The 23,632-nt window shown below is 40.2% G+C and overlaps 1 protein-coding gene across 1 annotated transcript in view; it reads right to left on the bottom strand.

Annotated features, from left to right (window-relative positions):
* Positions 1 to 23,570, bottom strand: part of LOC130184317 (zinc fingers and homeoboxes protein 2-like) — a 125,182-nt gene extending 101,612 nt beyond the window's left edge. Inside the window, exon 1 of the mRNA XM_056400252.1 lies at positions 22,200 to 23,570. The gene's annotated coding sequence lies outside the window, so the exon portion shown is untranslated. The remainder of the gene's footprint in view (positions 1 to 22,199) is intronic.
* Positions 23,571 to 23,632: the final 62 nt, after the last annotated feature.

Below are 23,632 nucleotides of genomic sequence, written 5' to 3'. Positions count from 1 at the left end.
TATATAATGTATGTTTTTTAGATATATAATTATATTCTTATGTGTCAGGTGTTTTTTTATAATAAATAATTATATTGTATTATATTTTCTATTCTATAATTTATATAATTTATATAAAAATTTTTAATTACATCACGTTTAGTAAGGAAAGCAGTCGAGGGTCGACTTGGCAGCAGGGCAGACTGTCCAAAACTATTAAAAAAAACAATTTCTTTCCCCCTAAATTATGAAAAATATTGAGTATGTTGGGCAATATCGCGATGTTCCACATAACAGAATGCCTGACAGGTTCAGATGAGGTTTGACAGAAATATGAGGCCCGAGCCGCACGTAAAGACAGCAGAGTGAATTATATGAAGTGCATCTTTGTTGATTTGTACGCAGGCATTAAAAGGACAACTGTGATACTAATACCTTCTTAAAGTGTAAGTCACCCTGAATCTAAACATATGTAGATCGAGTCTGTGTGTTCAGATGATTTCAGACCCAAATTATGGCAATAAGGTGAAACTGTCAAACCACACAACAACAGCACAGCCTTGGCAAGAAAAACAGAAACAAGGTTCGTTGTGATGGATTATCAAATTCAAGAGAGTTTGGAGTATCTGCAGGCTCTTAAACCAGTTAAATGAAATGAAATCCATGGTTGCCTGCAGTGTCGAAAAAAATAAATCAACAATCCAAGGCTGCAATTTAAGATTAATTATTATTTTTTATCAATGTATTCATAGTTTTGTCTATAAACATCAGAACACAGTGATCACAGCTTTACAGAGATATTCAGCCTACAATGACATGAAGCAGAAAGAACACAGAATGGTTTTGCTAATGAATGACACAAACAATTGTTATCAAAAAATTGTTCCTGAAAAGAAATAAATTTTCTATTGATCGACTAACTCACCAATCAATTCCAATTCCTTCTAAAGACTAAAGCAAGATAATAAGAAAATAATGAGGATGTGAGGATTTGTATTCAATTGTATGGTAACCTTGATATTGACTGGTATGGCACAGACCATGGGAATAAAAAAAAAAGCAAACAGAAAGAAACAAGACGACAAAATAAGAAAAAATAAACTGCAAAAAATTCATTATTTAAAGAGTAAAACTGTCCAGCTGTGTTTCAGACAGCAGACAGGATACAGACTGCAGCACTAGCCCTAATATGATTTAATCTGAAAACACACATCACACTGAGAAAAAACATATTCAGTAACTGAATCTATTAAGCATCATAATACTTATTTGGCCCTTAAACTGAGATGATTTAAGATGTTTGGAGACACAGGATCTAAATACCCGTGAGCTCAGAACAAACTGTGCCACAGAGTTTATCAGGGAAACCCTGTCAGCTGTCAGCAGCGCCAACGTCACCGCCACAAATTCCCGCACATCCGCCACTCTTATGGTGGTTAAAGCAGCTGTGGCAGGGTTCAAACTCCAGCTCGGGTTTTGCTAATGAGCGAACAAACAGCCTCTAATAGGGCTGTGAATGCGTAAACAGACTAATGCGGCTGGTTGAAGTCCGCCTGGCGCAATGTGGTGCTGCCCAAGCCTGTTACCAACCAATTACTGGGCCAGCATAGCAGAGCTGAGGACTGGGTGGTGAGGAGGAGGAGGGGAGGGGGGGGGGGAATTCATCACTATCACTGCACATGCTCAGTGTGGCTCTGGTGAAGGGGGTGTGGTGCTGTTAGAGAGTATTTGTACATGCAGAAAGGGGTGGGGTGGGGGGTGTGGGTGGGGGGGGGGTGAAGCAGGGAGTGGGTGGGTGTTTGACTCCATTCCTCCTCCTCCGTCCTCAGGGGATCACACGTTGTTTGTACTGTATTTTAGCACCACATGACTTGCAGATTTTTTTCTTTTTAAACATTTTTCCTCCCCTCGCTCCCTCCTCTCGCTGTGTTAGCGGCATTCTTGCCAGGCAGGAAAGGCAAAACAGCTGTGGCGGTGCCGAGCAGTTCCCCATTAACCAAGGAATTATGCAAGCAGGAAATTCAAATAAGATGCAGATGAGTGGAAGAGCCAGGCTCCAACCAAATACCTCTCCACTCACCAGAAAAGAGAAACCTGACGGGAGCCTCCAGACTGCAGCCTGACCAGGCCCTGCAGTCTGGCTCCAAGTCCGGCAACTTCTCACCATTTCAACAGTTTGTTTCCCCACATTTAATACCAACGCCGCCGGATTAAAATAAATAACATTAATGAATCTTGTGTAAGTGGCGCCTCCTCTGACAAAATGCCTCCTGGCACTGAGAGAAGGCAAAGAGTGTGGCTGTTTAAATACAGGATGTGAAATGTTTTCACACCATTTAATAATCAACACATTAATCTTGAGACATTAATTAGCTAAAACACATGAAACCATCAGCAACAAGACTGTCAGTCTCTATCAGCCTGTTCTCTGCTTCTGATACGATGATCCACCAGGACGGATCTGACAGGAAGTCTGAAGGATTATTGTGAAAGTAACAAGAAAGGAAGGTCACTAGAACTTTTATATGAAAAGGTTCAATGGAAATACACTAGAAATCAAAATCAAAAGGAGAGAGTTCACACACGCCACTAGGCTGATACACAAACAACTTGCCCATATTGGCTTTACTTACTGCAGTGTGCACAGCAACCAGGGCAAGTTAAGTTAGTCCTTTTTAATACCACTAAAAGAAAAAATAATAATGCAGCTTCCATGGCAAAGCTTTCCTACATTTGCTGTCTTCACACTTTCTTCTTTATAGTTAAAACATGGACATGAACTCACAAGTAAAGTCACATGTCTGGTGGTTCCTATCATCAGGATCAGGACCCAACAAGGCATCAAAGGATAAATTTGAAGGGATGTCAGATGATTAGCAAAAATATTGAAAGGAAAACAGAAAAAATATATATATTTTCAGAGGTTCATCTACCTTTTTCTTATTTGTTGGAACTTATCAGATCATTTCAATTTCAGGTCTCTGAAATTTATTCAAATAAAACAGAGATAAAACTACTTGTTGCTTAAACGGACTAGCTAGCTAGCAAACGCTGATGTAACATATAAATCCAGTCAATGTATCATGCAAAGAGAATGGATTAGTTCAATGCCACTAGCCTATATTGTGCTAGCTAACAAGCTGATAACAATATTATGCTTTAAAAATCTTATTTCAAAAGAACATAAACTATAGTCTCACACAGCCAGACCAATCTCTATTCTTTGTTTTAGCGCTGTGACATCACTGGGGAGTCAAATATAGTCTATAGTATCTATCAACATGATGCCGGTCAACGACGTTCAGTCTCATTATGTCACATCTCTGTGTTAGCTGGTGCCCAGGACGCTCGCTCGTTCATTTGTACGGAGTGCGACCAACAGAATGCTGACTGCAGTTCACTAAACGGCCACCGGGGTTGTTAATAACAAGGGTTTTCTGAATGTTACATATATATCCTTTAAAATTCTGCTTCAATTCAGAGCTAGATAACATTGCTGAAATCAATACTACCATATTAATTATAATAAAAAAAAAAACATCTTTCGATATTACTATACTATCGCAATATGGGAATTGTTTGCAAAAGGTTTATACACCCAATGGGTACATCTGCACAGTGTAATGTGATTCGGTGCAATCTGTAAAACCTTCAAATGTTTAAATTCAATGTTTATTACTGAGGTCATAGTTAAAGGTGGTTTTTGCTTTCCCATTTACATACATGGGGGGTATATGAAACAAAGTCTTGACATGTTCTCAGTTTTAAATTCATATTTTCTATGAGCCGTGTGACTTATTTTGTAAAATGATGCAATTCCACTGAAACTCCTAGTACAGTAATAATGGATTATTAAGATTTAAATATTTATTTCAATTATTCACTACACTTAACTCTTAATGTGTCATTTCCCAGATGGGTGACATTACAGAGGTTCCTATCCAGCGTGTACATCCTCTGATACCTGCAGGATTCTGTTGTTGAGAAAATAAGTTTGTGTAATTTCTGTTTTCATGGAGTAAATAAGTTTTCATTTAAACAGGAATTTAAATTGGAAAAGACAGAGTGAGGAAAGAAGAAACTCCATGATAACAATATGTATTTCACACCTGCTGCTGGGACACTTTCTCTCTAACCTTTGACCTCCTTCTCATCAACACTACTTCTCTTGTTGTTGAATTTGGCTTCCTGGCATATCTTCCTGTTGTAAACCTCGTAAGAGCCTCTGCATTGTGACATTAAAAAGCAGCCAGCGTCCCAGATGACACGGCCGACTGACCTGACTTATCTTTATCATTCTCCCCTGTAGGATGAAATGGAGTTTAATAATAGCTGTGTAGAAACTTGGCCTATAGCTGTACATCCGACCTGGTTTTCGACACTGTGCGGCACAGAACGGCAGAACAGGAGGCATCATGATAATGATATTTTCTGTCTCATATACTTAATGCTGCTTTTTCATAATGGCATTAAGGCAGCGGCGCTAATGTGTGTGCGACAGCTTTAATATGGCTGCACAGAAGCTAACAAGAGCTAATGCAGAGCAATGTCCTGAGCTACAGAATAATTATCCTACATGTTGTTGGTGAAACCAGGCAAGACTCAAGACGGTGCTGTCGGTAGGGATCAGAGTGATGACACACACACACACACACACACACACACACACACACACACACACACACACACACACATACTTTAACAGCATGAGTGAGCTCTGATAGGCCGGGGAGCAGCAGGGAGTGAAGAGGGAAAAGCAGCCAATGGGGACAGAGGATCTGTGGTCAGCCTACAGCAATAAGCCAATGGAAACGCAGCCCTGGCTCCCAGGAGGCGGGGCGTCCGAGTTCTGTCTTCCTTGATTTGTTTTTTGGCTTGAACTGGGAGCCACATTCCTGCCGTTCCCCCTGCTCCATTCCTGGGCTGGTGGCTGGGTTCAATAGGTGAAGCAGGGAACTGTGGGAAACTAAGACAGAGGAGTGGAGTGGAAGAGTTGGGGTGTGGGTGGCAGGGCAGCAGTGGCACAAACTTGCATGTTTGAAAACCTCAGGACAAGGTGCCTGGGCACTAAAATAATACCAGAGAAGACGAGTGAGAAGGCAGAGGACACTTCAGTTCCTAACTTCAATCACCAACATTACAATCACCCAATGTTTAAGACTTTTTTAAGACTTTCAAAGACTTATTATCTTCTACGTTACTTTACTTTATAAATCATTGAAATACTGGCTTTAATTTTTCTATTATTCCCAAACTTTTAATGATCATTTTCAACAATTTCAAGGCCAAAGGGTATAGTTTGATAAATGTAACTGTTGCAGGGCGACAGGTGTAAAGTAAATTCGCATGAACTGAATATGAAAGGATACAAGTAAATGTTGCCAGACAGCATTCAGAAATCAAATTTCTGTAACTTTCAAAAACCAAAACTCTGACATTCACATCTACAACTGAGGCATCTAAGCTGCGTGTGGAAGTATTTTTGGGTTCTACACTGTGGACGGTCAAATTACCAACAACAATAAGTCTGACTTTTAGCGACATTGCACCAAAAGTTCACATAGTTCACACTACTCAGACCTGTGTTTTTCCATTCTCTTTGCGCTTGTTCCAGGCTTAAAAATGACAACGTGACTTGGACTTTAATGTGACTGACTTGTCACTTGGCCTTGAGCATGCGAACCTGAAAGACTTGACATTGTCCTTGAACAGCAGCTTTCAGGGACACAGCAGATAAGAAATCATTCATCTCACTTAAAAATCCGTTAAACCAGAGATTAATGGACATGTCGATATTGTCCTGAATCCCATGTACCTGTCATTTTAAGTTGGTCTTAAATTATCTCACATATTTTTTATTTTTTTTGTAATTTGTTCTGTTTTCTTACAAAGTTTTTTTTTCTTATTACTGATTTTACCCTTTTTATATCTAGTTATTACATTGACCCTCAGATACTACTCTCACTTACAACATGAAGACACTTTTCATACAGTTTCACTCAATGAAAATAGAGAAGTTCAATTGCATTTGTTCTCCAAAAGATAATTTATTCATCCAACTCGTCTCGTTAAAATCAAGACAGAACAAAGAAACATTTAAAAACAGCCCTGCACATGAGCTTCAATCCAGACCAAACTCCTAATGAAGCTTTCGACCATAGTGCAAAGGTCAAGGGTCAAAGTCACAATATGGCTGATTAGTGAAAGTGAGAAAAAGATAGGAAACGAGGAACAGCAGGGCTGAGGAGAGGAGGGTTTTTATTTTTACAGCAGGACGGAGAAGAGGAAGAAACCGGAGAGGGGAGGATGATTGAGGAGGATGTGAGGTACTTCTTGAACAGATGAATTTTCAGCCTCCGACACTCAGAGGAGAGTGACTGTGCTGTTCTGACTGGAGTGGGAAGGTCATTTCAGTTTTGAGGAGACAGGAGGAGGAGGAGGAGGGGAGACCAGGGAGGAATGATGAAGAAAAGTTTTATAAGCTGGTCAGAGACTGACTGACGGTCCTCGGTCAGACCTTCACCTGTCAGACCTCGTCTCTGCAAATTTTGTTGCTCTGTCCACCGTTCATTTTTAATTGACAAATTCAAGACGGTGTTTTCTTTAGAGCCTGATCAATTAATGAGCATGGCCAATACTGACAATCAATTATTTTAGCTTGCCACTAATATACTGTAAAGGTGATAAGTAATAAGAAATAGTACAGAAAGATATGGTCAAGATAAGTTAGAAACAACCATTACATAGTCGGTCCACAAGTGTCAACTATTTTTCTTACGCCAAAGGACTAATCAATGAAGCAATGTATTGTTTCAGCTCCAATTATGTTCATCAACCTTCGTATCATTTTCTTGATTAATTAATAAACCAATGAGCAACATGAAGCCACGGTTTACAGAGATTTTAGAACAGCTAAGGGGAGTTGGTCGGTGATATGCAGTGCTGTAAAATCACTGTAAATCGTGGCCTCATATAGTTGTTACAAAACAGTTACTACCTATACCTGGCAAGGTTTCATAAAATAAACACACAGCAACAAAACAATGCAATGACTTATTGTTAACAAATGATCATTCTTCCGCCAAGAAATGTAGTTTTACACCGCCATTTAGCAGAATTTCTCTTGCCTCTAGGCCGCTGTCAGAGAGCTTTCGTACAGCGGTGCTTTGGAATAGCACTGCCCTAAATGACATGCGATTATTCTTCAACATTTTATACACTTCATGTCAAACAAATACAACGAGAGACGTAAATTCTTGTATATTGGCTCATTGCTGTTGAGATGTGGCCTCAGGTTGCTAGGCTGGAATGGTAGGCTAGGCTAACTGTAGCTTACGTAGCTTGTATACAACTTTATCTCGAGGCTCCACAATTCTGCCGCCTGCTGACCGAAATCCAACGTATCTCCAGGGATTTATAGACACTCAAAGTGCGACTCACTCTCTGCAGACGATTGTGAACTCTCTGCCATCATGTTGTTGAATTATACGCTCGTTGACCTACATTTCATTTTCGATCAATGGCAGTGACTATGTGTTACTCCTGTCCATCAGTGCAGTGGCCCAGGCTCTAATTACCTGATCTGGATTGACCAAACATGCAATGGTGCAGCGATACAGTAACTGAAGGTGTACTCAGTCATTTGGTTTTTGATGCAAATTATTTATTGCTGTTGAGCAGGAAGTGATGTTGCAACCAGGCAGACTGGTTCAGTTTGGTTACATCTGCCAGGTTTCTCTGCCTTACGTGTGCTCCTGGTTATTCCTGCGGAGTCAGTCATTTTGGCAAGAAACCAACCACTCAGAGGTCTGTGAACTCATGGAAAAAAAAAAAAAAAAGATTTAAATGAAATTAATTTGGCTAGTAAAAGAGCAAGGAGTGGCTGGTGAATTTGGAAAAACCATCTGCTGCTGTGACCGGTGGAGAAAGACAGAAGTTCATTTCCTGTCGCGGTGATGAGTCAGGCAGAGAAATGGCAGGATGGCGCAAGCCCTGTGCCGCCAACGCCTAAAAATAGTCCCCGCGGTTTACGCCTTGTCTACACTTCACCAAAACGTGGAATTTTCTACCACATTAAAAAGTAAAGGAGGAGACTAACGAGCCTGAGTTTGGCTGCTCTTTGCCCAAGTTTATACCTCCCTGTGTCTCTGTGTACTGTCTGACAACAGCACACACACCACACACACAGCAGGAACAAAAGGCACTAAAGGTAGAAAATGCCATCATGTTTGTCTTGGACTAGGTTTTGTTCCAGGTTTACATTTTGCTTCCTCTCCCATCCTTCCAGTAACCTTTCCACTGTATAGATACTGTCTAATGAAGCAGAAATGGTATAAAAATAACAAAGAAGCAGCCTGTAAGGCACAAAAAGTGGTTAAAAATACCCTTGTGTTCAAGGTCTTTGAAGCTAAACTTTTCCTGTTCCATCTCCACTGTGTATATTAGGAACCCCTGTTAAAAAAAAAATTAAAAACACACTTCAAAAGCCAGCACAAAAGGCTGTTAAAATGGCTTTTCGGGCAATTAAGTTTTAAGGTGTCTTTTTTGAGATTTACACCATCCAAGAAAAGAAAAATGGGATTTAAAAAAGACAAAAAAAACATTCCTGCTTGCTCTTATTTTGAAAAGTACGCACTTCCTCTGACTGATATAACTGACAATGTCCTGCTCTTTAGTAACTTGAGAAACTAGTGTGTTTTAATGGCTCTTTATCCAGACTCACACAACTCTGAACGTGCACAAACTCAGTGTGAAATATTAATGTGGATGTTAGGCAGCAAACAGCAGGGGCTCGGCTCTCTACACACACCCAGAGTCTGTCTGTTCAGATTTCTGTAACAGGGCCTCTGCAGACGGAGAAAGAGGTCACTATGACAAATACCTGCAGTACACTGACCTGCATACAGCACAGCTCTGCAGGGTGGAAGTCGAGGAAAAAAAAAAAAGCTACTCTGCCCCGGCTGCTCCTGCTCGTGTAGTAACTGCTTTGAATTGAAAATTCGGACTATATTCAAAGTCACAGAAGACATATTTTTCATCAAAAATAATGCAGGTTGTTTAACACGAACTACATCCCTAATCCTCAAGTTCTCCTCTACCTTAACAGCAGACTAAATACTCGCTGTGGTGCACAGTGAAGTACGAGCTACTTACCTGAGTGAGCTTCGTCTGGGTTGAGGAAACAGCTTGTGAAATATGTAAAAATTCAGCTTCACTCCACATTTGGGGAATTTTTGGGGAATTTCCCATTTTAGAGGATTAACTCTGAATATATGGCAGGTTTTTGCTCGACCAATATGTCATATTTTACACAGTGACAGGCTGAAACTGCTGAAATGGTAGGTTTGAGCATTAGCTCGCCACAAACCAGTGTGTACCAAAGTCTTGGCTCCACACACACCCCACCTCTTTGCCTATTTTTGTTTTACCTGGGAGTTAGGCGGAGTCAGGGACTGCCAAGATGGCGACAACGGAGCAGCTCACTCTGAACTGTTCCTCAGAAACCTATGGGTGACGTCACAGAGGCTACGTCCAAATTTATGTACAGTCTATGGTTTCCAGTAGCCAAACAGTTTCACATTTGATCGTCAGCGCTACAGCTCGGTGCACCTGGGCAGGTGTGGTGATACGCTTTGGATCACTTCAGAGTTCAGCAGTTTACTCAAGGGAACTTCAGCAGTATGATAACGTCCGGATGAAGTGACCTCACTTGGTTTGGTTTGATTTTTAATTTCTGACACTGTTTATATCTGTACAGTTTTGTTACCATCTACAAATAATAGATTTTTTGTTAAGCGTGATCACCGCGCAGAAGAGACACATTCATTTACAACGTCTGAGATTTCAAACCAGCACCTCTCTGATCACAGCACAGTCACATTTAATCCGTTATTGTTGATGGACTGAGGCCTAATCAGGGATCCTGCGGCTCAGATGTACTCAGATGAGACTGATTGGGTTATGTGATCGATTGTGGAACTGCAGCATCAGTTTTTATCCCAACTTTGATTCCCCTGATATTATTTTAGTCTTCACGACAACTTCCCTTTCCAAAAAGGTAGACAGGACAGTTTGCTAAGTAGGGTAACGTCTTGACTGCCTGCGTCTGAAACTGATTCTTTCATCCGAGATGAATAAGCCTCCGTCGGGGAGTATCACATTCAGCACGTTCGGTGTGATGGTGGCCTCAGTAGGAGCAGGGTTTTTTGTTGAGAGTGAAGGGACAAAGTGAGTAATGTCTGCCCTCATGACTCTTTTAGATACAGATGTAGGAGGTGAGGTGACTAAATATATACATATGTCCTCATACAGCATCTGTAACTATGAGGTTTTAAAATAAACTACAGGATGGACAGTCATCTTGTGTGGAAAGATCCTGTAATATAGACTGATAACCAGACATGTTTTCACTTCATTATTGAGCCTGACTTCTTATTCATGTTATATTCATGTTAGCAGGTTTCTGTGTTAGATATATATGGAGAAGTTATTTTACACTAAACAATCACTGGCGATTGATGTATCCATCCGACTGACATTATTTTCAGTTAATAAAAAAACTCCATTGGCAACTAATGGAAGCAGTTGTGCTCATCATGGTCAATTCAAAAGTTGTTATTTCTGTAAGTCGACTAACACTAGCCTGTACAGCCTGTCACTATATTTCTTTCTTTCATTCTTAATCCCGCCTACAAAGCTTTGATTGGTCAATTGTTTCTCAAATGACGAAAACTGTGGTCAGTGAACACAAGACCAGACCTGTTTGATCGGCTCAAAAAACTGGAGATGTGGTGATTCCAACATCTGCCACCAGGCTAACAGTTATGTGTCTGGGTTTTTCCACAGTGTTTAATACTGAGCTCAAGTTCTGGCGTCTCGTCTGGGATTTCTTTCATCTGTTTTTCTGAGAAAATGTGTGTGTTCCTGGAGTTTACTTTCCAAATTGATTGATTGATCGAGTGATTTCAGGAAAGTTAAACAATGATTACTTTGTGAGCACAGAAAACACTACTGCTCCCATGAAAATTCACCACAATCACATCATAACTTTTACCCTTTTCTAAAGTCATTTTTCCAATTTTCTAGTTGTAGTTCACACCTCTACCACCTGAAGTCCGAATAGAGCTGGGTATCAAACTTCAATACTTTCATTTACCAACCGAATTGGACTGCCACTATCGAGGATCAAAAATGCCTTGTCCTTTGATACCAACGTTCAACACCTAAGGAGTAAATGAGTAAATCTTGTCAGCGTCAGTGAACCAATAAGCATACAGCATGCTTGGAGCGAGATCTAATAATGCTGATGATTAGCTGTTTATTTACACAAACACGTTTGAGTGTGTAAAGAGACTGAGCTTACTAATCTACTAAAATTTGTTTCGTAGTGAGTATTGTAATTTTCACTTTGTTAAAATGCATTTGATCAAGTTGGTATCAAAAAAAGTATGATTAAGAATCAGTATCAAAGTCAAGGTATCTGTATCAGTATCAAATATATCAAAAACATTTTCAAGGAAACCCAGCCCTAAGCATGAATTACTTGCCGACCGTTGACTCACTAGATTTTCTAGGTATTAGTGTAGTTCTAACTGCCAGAGTTTTTTTTAATGCAGTTCTCTTACTTCTGGAACCGAACCTTCAAGCTCTGGTTTCACTACAGCACTCTACAGTTTAGGCGCCCTGCCTGAACTTGAGTAAAGTGCCCCTGCTAATGTGAGAGGAAATTATTACATCTTTATGAAACATGATATTAGACTTATCAAGCTTCGGTGGAAACAAGTAGTGAGGGTACAAGACAGAGCAGAGGCCATATATTTAATGAGTGAGGTGAGTCAAACAAATTAAGAACCCTGCAAAGCTTTTAACCACGGATAGGATGCACCTGTTGTGACATCACTGATGGAGGTGTGGCCATGGCTACAGCATGCTCTAAAGTTTCAAACCAACTTTTCCACAAAGATAATACTTCACACTTGCTTTTAATCTCGTAATGTCAGGAGAAGTTTTAGGGATCCTGTTTTTTTAGCAATGTTGTTGCAATGCATTGTGGGATTTCCTACTCCACCTAAGAAACCACTGCATGCTTCCTTCCTCCCATGTGTCCCACCTGAATGAGACTGGAACCACATTTTGACTCTTAGAAATGCTGCCTAAACAGAAACAGAGCTTTTTTTTTATGTGTTAGAGGTCTGCAGCCAAAAACTATTGCTGCCTATTTACACTGTGTGTGTGTGTGTGTGTGTGTGTGTGTGTGTGTGTGTGTGTGAGAGAGAGATGGAGACTGAGAGCTCCAGATTCCTAAATTTGGAGAGCAGCAACAGGATGAGGCTGATTCAGTCAGTTCAAAATGCAGATAGAAATTATGATTCTTTTCCCAAATAAATAAAAAAAATACATCTTCTATTTTTTATGGTAAAAAAAAATCATCTTTGTGTCTTCCATCTTTTGTTCCTGCAGGTCTGAAGATTCAGGAGGCGGAGTCGATTAAAAAAACATCTGTCCACCTGCCTCACTCTGCGTCACACAAAGAACAGCTGCTACTGATGTTCTGGTTCACACTGTATCGTGTTATTTAATCTATTAAGGTTAGTTGAGTAATGATATGTAATTATAATGTTATTACAGTAATAGCTTTCACATTAGACTCCAAGCCGTGAGGACTCTGTGCAGGTTGCGCTCTGCAGTCTTGCTACAAATTACAAAAAGAGTAGAATTTAATCCATCAGCTGCATTTCTGGTGATTTATTGTTATTATCATCATTATTATTATCTAGGGTTCATTTTTATTTCCCAGAAACTTCAGCCAGAGCTCGCCTGAGAAATAAAACCAAAACCAGCTGACCTGCTCTAGCCTGACAGCCAAGGCTCAATAAACTGCAAATAAATCAGCCAAACAATGAATAAATTCCACTGGTAATTTATTCACCATGAGAGCGGATGTAGACTGTAGAGTGTAGTTGTTTTAGTTTTTCATCAGGTAAAATGGACCAAACATTTGTTGGATAAAGATTTAAAAACAGGATAACTGAATGTCATTTAATTATAAAATGATTACTTGGGTTTTTTGGCTGAAGGTCAGACACACTCTGAGTACACTGCTCCGTGTTCTGGCAATGGGAACGACAATAGTCCTTTAGTTTTACATTTTCCACACCAAATAGTTAAATTAAATTCAAAGTTTTCAAAATCCAACTATTTGTTGAAAAATGTTTTTAAAATTAACTGTTTACAGCCATAAATATGTTCTTCATAATAAAGTTCACCATTTGTAATACAGTTTGTCTTAATTTATAAAGAAAATTTGCTGCTAATTAGGAGTATTTTCTTCATCAATTAATCTTTTGCTTATTTCTTCCGGAAGATAAGTGACGTCTTTGTTTGATCAACAGTTAAAATCTCGAACATAATCAACTGACAATGATGTAAAACAGAGAAAAGACTGAGACTAAGAACGTTTGGGGTTTTTGTTTAATGAGGTAAGCGATTATTCGATTATCAATGGATTTATATAATAATATTAAAGCTGGGTTTTCTCCTCTTGTGATATCATTCCAATTAATCATGGCGACAGATTTCCAGCATGTGCTAACCGTTGGGACGATTACATCCACTGCTACAGCCGTTGTAGTATTTAAAATTGGAGGTGACGAGGGCATCTGTTGCCATATATCAGGGATTTATGGGAGATAATAGTCTGCAGTGTTTTTGGATGTCATGTGACTTAAATGCTGAACTACCTCATGCGAGCGTATACATTTTTTTTTGCGATGCAAGATTTTTCGAAACCTGTGCGTTTCCATTATTAGTTTTTTTTAGTTCGAATTTTTCGAATTGCGCATTAAGTAAGTAAATTTTTTTTAACGCAGCGGTATTGGATCGGTATTTGGTATCGGCCGACACACAGGTTCAGGTATCGGAATCGGTATTAGGAATGAAAAAAAATAGGAACATCTCTAATATACAGTTTATCGCCCAACGGTGAATTTTTGTGAAACCCCCAGCCTGGACAGAGGGTCACTGGGAAAATGTGGAGATACTGAGATGGGTGAAAGAGAAACATCTCTTCTACCCTCTGCTGAAGTTCTCTTGAGCATGGCAGCGTCCTCCCCCTGTGGAGCTGACGTTGAGACGGGCTTGTAGTGTTACTGTGCGGCCCCCAGATGTGAACATGAGGAAACATATGAATATCAATGAGGACTCTGATGAAAAAGGGGGGAACCGTGCTCAGTGAGCTTTCTCTGGATAAATGAGGGTTTGAATCAAGGTTCAAATTAACGATCCAGACGTGAGGAGGAGGGGGTTCTTCAGCAAATCACAGTTCAGGAGGGGAAGCTAATCTCTCGTTTTTTACCTGATGACCCCATCAGTGCTGCTGGTCGCTCATGTGTTGAGTAATTGAGAAACACACACTGCAGGCTTTAATGAGAAAATAAGCATTCTTTTCTCTCTTCATGAATAAAAATGACTTCTCGCAGATTTAAGAAAAAGGAAATCTAAATAATATAAGCAGTGATAACAAACACAGCATCTGTTTTTTGAAGTGTTTCGCTCTAAATATGAGACACCCCCCCAAAAAAAAAGTGACACCGACTTTCACCAGATGATTGATGGCATAAAACAGAAGCAAATTTCCTGACTTTTTTTTTTTTTTTTTTTTTTTTTTTTTTTAAAGGACGTTCAGTAAATTCATCAGATGATAATTTTATTCCTCCAAAGAGAAACCTGCAGTGTTTTGGAAATGATCTTCCTTTGGTTAAAACTTGCATGTTTGATCCAATGTGCACCATTACATCGGTGACCCCTGTAAAAACAGAAATTCATCCTGTGCCTGATTCTCCCCCATAAAGTCAAGAGCAGAATAATGGTGTTTGCACTATCAGCTCAAGTCCATTAACATCAGTGTTTCGGCAGGTAACGTTAGCCAGACTTAAAAACACAGGGTGTTATTTGGTAAAAGTGCCTCACAAGCTGGTGTCTGTAGACTCTGGCAAAGATTTATTATTATGGAAACAATACCACTCTGTATAATTTTGATTTTTTTTTTTAAATACCAAGTGAATTGTGTCATTTTGCCTTTCAAAAAGACCAACAAAAAGGTTTATTTTTCCATTTTCCAACTGTGTAAGTTCTAGCTAAAGAAGGAGCCAGACAGCTAACGCTAGCAGGTAGCGCACTGTACAACAGCACCTATTTTTAGGTCTTCACTTAGATTTGGAGCATTCAGAGCTGAGCAGCAGTTTGTCCTGTCAGTCTTTGAAAATATAAACTTAAGCTACTGAAACTGACTGACTGCAACATGTCAGACGTCTGGTATCCACAGCTTTAACTGTCAGTTTATCATTATTGCCATTGCCGGAAAACTACATAGCTGATCAATAATTAACACCAGTTTTCAGCAGAATTAGAGTCGAAACTATCGAACCGAAATAAACCAAATTATCATCAATCGAGTCGAGTAAAGCCAGAAGTCCCTTACTGTAAATGTAACATATTGGAATTTTTTTTTTTTTTATTATTTTCTGTCATTTCATGAACCAACATCAACTGAGAAAACAATTACTTAACAGATTAATCAATGATGAAAATAATAATAAATTTAATCCAAAACCTGATGATTATTTTTAAGATTATTTAGTAATTTTGAATAAGTCATTCTACATAGGAGCTACAGTAAATACAGTCATCTACTTTTCTGGATACAAATGAAGTTTCCCTTTCAGAAAAATCCTGGTTAGAATATTTGAGAGTAGCAGTTAACAGGTTTGGTTTGGTCTGGTATTTTCCATATCGCCCCATTTTTAATCCATGATTTTATAATACCCCAAAATTTCAAATGAGTTATGTATCATATAAATTTTTTTTCTCTTGTCATTTCGATGTTTTTTTTAGCACTTACTGTGTGTCCAGTTTTCACAGTCTTGTTCATGTCCCCTTTCAGTGAGCAGTGACCCCCCAAAAACATCATGATAGGCCCATTCGATCCATTCAGATCATCCTGGCTTTATATTATTCTATAACCTCAATTATTTTCTTGTCACTACATCTGACTCTGTAACATCATGTGACCTCCCTCTGTGGTGTTTCAGACTGATGAAGCTGTGGGCGGGGACTGAACTGCAGATCGATGTTAAACTGATTGCCCCGGCAGGGTAACTACAGTTACAGCTCCCGAAAAAACAAGGCGACACGTTTGTCAGTGATTGGTTCAGACAGACACTTCATCATGTGCAAGACGACATGTTTACTGTTGGTTTGTTTACCAGTCACGCAGCTCCCTGCAGCGCTGGATAAAGACCAGCTTTCTATACCACTCTTCCTGAAGACAACACAAGTGAAGTCTTACTGTTTTATTTGCATGTTACATTAATATTAATTACTTTACGCAGCTCTCTGCTGACAAGCACACTACAACTCTGCTTGTTTTATCTCATCTGCAAAAATAACTCATTTGCATTTCTCCTGTATTTTATTCTTTCTGTCACTGCATTTAAGTTTGATTTCATCCCTGCACACATTGTATTTTTAGGAACATGTCATTCACATGTACAGTAAACTTAAGTGTGAAATGATCTCCTCTGTTTTCTTGTTTGACCCACGCAGGTTTTCAAATAAGTTGACGCTGATATTTTTGGACTAACTCTGCTTTTTTGTGCCAGTATTCAATATCCTAAAATTTGGCCTCATCCTGCCAAAAATTTCAAACAATTACAAGTATTCAGTGTTTCCCCCAGTTATTCTTGGCAGTGTGGAAAAGCCGCTGAAGCAGCACTCAGACCACAGCACACTCAAACTCCATCAGTATTACTGTTAATATTTCTGTTGTTTTAAAGGATCCATATTGTAGAAAGTGCGATGTCCATGTCTTTTTTGATTATAAAACAGGTCTAGGTTCTATATTAACACTGCAAAGATATAACAGTGTGTGATCCACAGACAAAATGCACACAGCCCGTATTCAAAGACTGTGTCTTAAAACGAGCCATCAGGACTTCTGTAACTTTGTGAAGTCACAACAAAGCAGTCACCGCTCTTTGCCCCGCCCCCAGCCCCGCCCACCTAGACCCACCGTCCAACCTTGCAGGATTTTGTTTCTCTGACTGTTTACCTGAAATCTACTTTATTTATATTGGATCGCTCAGAAAACAGTCAGCCAATCAAAAGAGAGGCTCTGAGCCTCTTCTCTTCTGATTGGCTCACCGACTTCTTGTTACTAGAGCTCTAGAGAGAAGCCTGAGAGAGGAGACATAAAACTACACTGAAATGGTTTTTGGCTCTTAAAACCACAAATATATCTTCTTATGGATCAACACTTTAAATACAACCATGGAAAAGTGTACAAAATGGGACCTTTAACCTTTTTCTATAATGCGATCAATATTTTTCAACTGGATCGATTCAGGTGACATTTCCCGTACACACAAACAGGGTCAGAATGATTAATGACTGATACAACAGAAGCAATCAAATCAAATACCATCACAGAGAAGGAGCCACATCAGATATGGATGCTGTTAAATTATATCTGATTCTTAATAACCAATACAGATGCTTTAATTAAATCAAATTCAAATGCACATATCAACCATGGATCTTTAGTAGCAGTAGTTGATTAATCAATACTTTTGCCACTGACTTTGAGCTGAGTCATGTTACCTTCCAGTCCTCTGAGTCACAAACCACATCTCATCTCTGATATGTTTTAGTCATTTTATTGTGCTCGCCGGCGACTTTTTACCCAGTTGGACAAACACCAAGCAATCAGAGCTTTGAGATTAAGAACAAGATCATCTTCCTGTGCAAGGGCCACAAAAACAGTAACAAATAAATAAATAAATAAAAAATGGCCACAAGAATGCCAAAAAGTGTGGATGAGACGGATACAGCTGGACAGGTTCCTGTCTGTCAATTTGCAGAAATAACAACTGGATTATTTCTGCTCAACTGAAATGACTGAACGATTAATTGATTAATCGACAAGCTCTATCTGGCAAAACAATCTTGATACAGATCCCTTACGTTAATATATTTATTTATAAAATTTCATTGTGACCAGGAAACCGAATGGACAGGACATTATACAGTTTTTTAAAATTACCTTAAAGTTAATTTGTCCAACATTAACTCTGATCCCCCGATCGACAGATTTACCAGATGTGAAGATGTAAAAACTGAACTGCTGTGCGATAGTTTGTATGTTTGTTATTGCCAGTTTAGAAAAAAAATGTGCAACAGGAAAACAGCCAATTAAATGTGAAATAAGTAACCGAGAGTTTAGAAGAGGATTAATGTTTAGGAGTATTGGGTCCAAGAGGGAAAATTACCGTACATGGGGAAAAGCCTTTTTTTACAGCAGGAACAAATATTGGTGTGGATTATTTGCACATAACTTTTTAAAAATTGATTTCACAGTGTGTAATGAGAGAATCTCCACTGGTGCAGGATGTTAACATGGCAGAAAATATGAAGAAGAAAAAAAGCAGAACCATATTCATTTCAGCAGATTTGCATATGAGGAAAGCAAAGATCAACAAATGAAATCTCTCAGATAGACGTCAAATTCAGCAACGAGGAATCAAGAACACAGGTTATTAAAGCTGACTGACCGCCAAAATAAAAGCTTGTTTAATGTGTGGAGGAGTCGGGAGTTAAATGTGGTCAAACGAGGATCTCTGGTGCTCACGTTAATGCAGACTTCGCACCCCAAACCCTTAAACCCTCCCAGTCGACGTGGAAGGTGGGTTTGGTCCAACAGCAGCCGTGCAGATCCAATACAGCAAGTGCGTGTGTGTGTGTGTGTGTGTGTGTGTTGAGTTTCCCCATGAAGAGCTCCAGCAGCGAGGGAGGGTGGACACTATGACACACACACACTGAGTGTTTCTGACCATGCTCATGCTCTCCAGTGACTCACCACACACACACACGAAATCACTGCCACTTCACTCACTCGCACACAACCTGGCACGCTCATACTCTCTTTCCCAAACACACACCCACACACACAGCCTCTCACTATTTCATATTGCAGCAATAGCAATGATAATACGTGTGTGTGTGTGTGTGTGTGTGTGTGTGTGTGTGTGTGTGTGTGTGTAATAAAAGCAAAAAAGAATGAGTGGAAAAATAAGCCTGAATATGTGTGTGCATGTGTGTGCGTGTGCATGTGTGCAAGACGCAGCTGTCATGCATGCTTTCTGCATGTGTGTGAAATAAATAGCAGTTTGATAGAGCAACAAAGAGTGTGTGTGATGTTAGCTGTCACAAAGTGTGTCTGCATGTATGTGTGCGGGTGTGTGAGTGTGTGTTCATTCAGGCTCATATAGCTGTCATAAACCCTCATGACTGAATGCCACTGAGGGCAACACAAACCCAGAATGGGGTCCATTTCAATCGACACAAATAATTAAAAAAACATGCGTCAAGCTGCAATTTTTGGTGATAAAAACCAATTATGTGAACAGTCTAAATGGTGAAATAAAAGCTTACTATCGCTGCAGAGTGTGCGTGTGTGTGTGTGTGTGTGTGTGTGTGTGTGTGTGTGTGTGTGTGTGGGTTGTGTGGGGGGTGGGGAGGGGGCGGACTGTGGATCGGGGTGACAGGTCAGGTGGCAACAGCAAATCACAGCTGCATTTCCCTAGGAACCGGCAAAATGTGTGTGAGTGTGTGTCAAAGAAATAGCAGCGTGTCAGAACAGGAAGAGGAAAAGCGAGAGAATGTGTGAGTGTGTGTAGAAGTCTCCAAGCGAGGAAGGGAAAGCGCACGAGAGCTGTGTGATGTGTGTGTGTGTGTTGGCGTTTGTGACAAATAAATAGCAGGCAGAGAGCAAGCGAGCGCGCTCTGATTTGGAGACTGGCAGCATGACTGACTGATCCCTGCATCCATATCATAGGATTAAAAAGCCTGACACGGCGGCAATACAATAGCAGCAAAATATGAGACAAAAAAAAAATCGGTCAATGGAAAAGGAAATGTGATTATGAACCAGAACAGGCGAGAGGGAGATAATATTAAAAAATCTGACACACTTTGAACAAGAGCCATACAGTGCAGCGGCTGGGAGGAGGTGGATGTTAACTGTCACCGGGCAGTATGGAGGAAGGAGGAAGAGGAGGAGGAGGAGCTGCCGCCAAATCTGAGCCTCTCCAATGATTTCCAAGAGCCAAGACACACTTCAGTCACACTGTCAGGGATGTGGTGTAGGGTAAAACCTGCCCAAATCCAGTTTACACACCTGTTCATCTAAGCCTGACAGAAATCTTCCTCCTGTACGTCCTTCAGACTCCAATCACAAACTTCAGGGAGTCATACGAGGACAACAGGCAGAGCAGAAAAACTGGGATTCTTTGTTGAAAATATTTTCTGACTAGGGTCACAGGTTGTCGAGGCTTTTGTTCATTTGCAGCCACGTCCCTGCATATGGCCCAAAACGGCTTGCGAGGCACACCTAATTATTCATGTTTTTATGTAACAAAGATTTGGGTAGAAAATTGGGTCGGTGAACATAACTGAGCCTGAACTGGTTGAACTTGGAAAAGGGGAAAGTTTGTTTATGAGCAGAATTGTGAGAAAGGAACTGCCATATCATATACCGACCATCTTGGTCTATAAACAGACAATATACCAGTAAACTCACATATTTCCTTGTGCACAATCTGGGTCAACACACCAGCTATAAACCAGTTTGTCCAACAGTCTAGTTTCTGTATCAACCAGTTAACTAGACAACACACCACCGGTTTTAAAATATAAACTTATCAAGACAAAATAATCAAAATTATACAACTGATTAAAACCGAATGCATATAAGTGTATATCATATATATATATATAAAACAATTACAAACCAGTCTAATGTTGTGCAGCAAGTTTCTTCAAAAAACAGTTTAAAACATCAACAGCCTGTTTCTGTTCAAACTGTACATACAGGCAGCCTGTTTCTATATAAACCAGTAGAAAACCAGTCTACCATTAATTGGCATGAAGTCAGCGTCTGTTCACTAAACAGGCAACCAGTCTCTCTGAGCCAAAGCAGCGACAAACCGTTCGTATTTAACGTTAAACCAATTAAATAACAAAATTCAACAAACTTATTTGACTTATATGTCTCCGTATAAAGCAGATAAATAGGTAAAAATCATAAACCAATGGTTCGTTTCGATGTAAAACAGTTTAATATCAAACTAATTCAGTTCGTTTGTAGCACCGTACAGTAGTACAGTAACATGTACACCAACAGTCCGTCTCCATATAAAACAGACAGAAAAGCGTCTCTAACGTTAAAGACAGCTGGTTCAAAGACACAAACCAGTTAAAAACCGAACACGCCTGTAAACTGATGGTCCGCGTCTGTAAAAAACAGTTAAAAACCAGTCCGCCGTTAGCAGCGACTGTGTTTCCATACAGCCCGCTGACGGCGGATTCACCTCAGATGACCCAACCAGCCAGACTGGCTGTCTGCTAGCTAGCCCCGTTTGAACCTAACATACAGCGGGCAACAACAACACTTGAACCGACACTACAAACCCAACTGTCACTCGCTCCACCGTAACCGTGTCACGAAAAAAAGACACCGGGATTATTTTCTACTTGGGCCGGCGGAGTAACGCTAACTCGCGGGGGGAAGAAGGGGAGAGGGAGCCAGCCAAAACAAATGCATTTCCCGACATGAAAGCATAACATCCAGAGACGGCAGCCACGTTTCGTGCTGCTGTGTGCGGGTAAAGGCTAAAGCTAAAGCACTTAGCTTCACCGGGTTGTCCGTCATTAGCGGGGGCTAACTGGCTAACGACTAGCTCCGCTGGCTAATATATTTATTATGTGCACTTTCACCGGGGGTGGAGGGGGGACGGCAAAAGTTGGCCACCAAAAAAAACAACGCGAACCGGATGACATTCACTTGTCTGACAACTATCCTCAAATATAACCCGAGACCAGTCGCACAGCAACTAAAGTTGCCTGACAACCAGGTATCTAACAGTTTTAATTTTAGTTTGGCTGCCGTGGAGGTTCGCTGGGTGGTAGCAAGGTGATTCCCACTCTGAGAGCCTGTGATGGAGGGGACGGTCGCTAGCAGCAGCAGCAGCCTGGGCAGAGACAGCCAGCCAGCCAGGCGGCTAGTCTGGCTGCAACCAACCCGCTTTAATAACTTCACTTTTGCGGTCACTTTGGACAAAATTTCTCTCCAGGAGTTAAAAAAATTAGAAGTTTCCCTTGTGTCCTACCTGTGTGTAGTCTCCGGTTGCAGGGTGCGACAAGCTGGAAGTTGATTATTCCCAGATATCCAGAGTGGTGCGGTGCGGGGCGCATATAGCTAGCGCAGGGTACAGTAAAGATTGTAGCATAGCTAACCTAAAGACAACAGTAGAGAGGAGAAAAAAAAGCCTCCTCGTTGCTCATAGGGGGGATCGACGACAAAAACCACATGATCTTTTACGTCAGCATATATTTGCATAGGATGCCAAATTTATGTTTCGCGTCCAGGTGACGTGAAAATGTACAGAAAAGTTTGATTATGGCGGAGCTGGACGCTGGCACGACTGGTTGGGTTGCGGTCGAAAGGCGCAGGCATGTTGCAGCCATGCACCCCTGTCTCCCTGCTGCAGCCCTGATCTGCACCGGTCTGCTGTTTGACGACTTACAGCATGGGTGGCTGTTACCAAACATCACTATAACCCCCCTATAGATTCATGTAGGAACTTATGAGCTCCATATTGAGTTTAAAATGACTTTATAGAATGGAGTGACACTTTTATTTGCAGTGGTATCTCCATGCAACATTCCTGAAGGCACATAGGTTTGCTCTGATGTATATAATCCTATTTTTTATTTATTATTATTATTTTTTGCAATATCTGAGTGATTCATTTTTCTAAAGCATGTTGTAGTCAAAATCAAATATTTGCAAAAGCCATTCTTGCCTGAAAATGTAAATAAAATTCCATGGTGTGGTGATGATCGCTGTAAAAATGCCAGTGTGTTAATTTTCTTTTAACACCTGTTTGATCCTGGAGCTGACCTGACAAACAGCAGCCTGCTCTGGTGCATCATCATCATCATCACCATCATCATCATCACACCCGGTGAGCAACTTAGGTCAAACCTAAAGGATCCTGAATTGGTTCTGATCAGAAAAGAAGTGTGGGAGTGGAAGTAAAGTTTCCCCGTCCCTGAGATTGCTGTGTGCATTTCATCAGGCTCATGTATTTTTGATAAATGGGCTTGTTGTAGCTGATCAGATGCAATGAGTGTAGAAACATCCCCTTCACACTTCTGAGAAAAGATGACAGAGAGCGACACCTACAGGAGGAAGTCAGCACTACACTCCGCCTGGTCTTTACTGTGGGATTCTTTATGTTTATCACGTTTATTTTATCATCGAGTGGATTTTTTTTTTAACTGGTTCTTTGACCATTAACCTTTGTGGTGAAATGTGTGTGTTCACAACAAGATGACTGGAAACAAGCTCCTAATCACCCTGAGTGTAATTCTATTATTGATCGCCTATTTTCTCTGTCACTTAAACACATCACTGTTAAAACATTAGTTTTAAGGCAGCTTAAACAACATTTAGTCTAAATTTGAATGTTTTAGTTATTATATTTAACAGATTACATTTTTATTTCTCATGTTCATTAGTCTCAAATTATTTTATTTT

This window comes from Seriola aureovittata, chromosome 16 (genome assembly GCF_021018895.1).
Source record: "Seriola aureovittata isolate HTS-2021-v1 ecotype China chromosome 16, ASM2101889v1, whole genome shotgun sequence".
Classification (NCBI taxonomy): Eukaryota; Metazoa; Chordata; class Actinopteri; order Carangiformes; family Carangidae; genus Seriola; species Seriola aureovittata.
Note: the sequence above shows the minus strand (reverse complement) of the source record. Positions and strands in the feature narration are given on the sequence as shown.